We start from the raw sequence: 825 nt of genomic DNA, 5'->3' as shown, positions 1-825 counted from the left end.
TCAATAGGACTCCCGTTTCGACCATAGGAGGTCCGTTTCCTCCGTTTTGTGGTACGCCACACCCCTCCCGATCAACAGGACCCCGTTCCGAACGTAGGAGGTCCGTTTCCTCCGTTCTGCGGTACGCCAGGCCTCGTTTCCATCGCCTGTTCCGTCCAAGCCCTCCCGATGAACACGACCACGCATTCCGTTCCGATCCAGCCGGTTGGCTCCCACGCGTTCTGTTGCCTCCCGATGAACACGACGCATTCCGTTGCCTCCCGATGAACACGACGCATTCCGTTGCCTCCCCATGAACACGACGCATTCCGTTGCCTCCCCATGAACACGACGCATTCCGTTGCCTCCCCATGAACACGACGACGACGTTGTTTCTCCGTTCCGACCCAGCCATGTACACGAGCCCTGCTCGTACGTATGCGCGAGTAGGCGTTCGAGATCCTGCCCGTATGTACACATACGTGGCCGTATTTTCTTTCTTGCACCCTGGCCGCTGTACGTACGTGTACATGCTACGTGCGCGCCTCAACTACGACACGTGCGCGCCTCTACTACGACACGTGCACGCCTCTACTACGACACGTGCGCGCCTCTACATCGACCAGTATGTACGTACACGTTCGCGACCAGAATGACAACGCTACGTACGCTTCGACCAGGTGGGTCCCGACTGTCAGGCACTTCCTTGCCTGCGAAGATGTAGCTGGTGGGTCCCAGCAGTCAGGGGGGCGAATCGTTTTGTTTTTTTTTGCCCGGACGCACTTCCTTGCGTGCGAAGGTGTAGCTGCTGGGTCCCAGCAGTCAGGGGGGCGAATCGTTTTTTTT

The sequence above is a fragment of the Triticum aestivum genome, chromosome 4D, assembly GCF_018294505.1.
Source record: "Triticum aestivum cultivar Chinese Spring chromosome 4D, IWGSC CS RefSeq v2.1, whole genome shotgun sequence".
NCBI lineage: Eukaryota > Viridiplantae > Streptophyta > Magnoliopsida > Poales > Poaceae > Triticum > Triticum aestivum.
Note: the sequence above shows the minus strand (reverse complement) of the source record.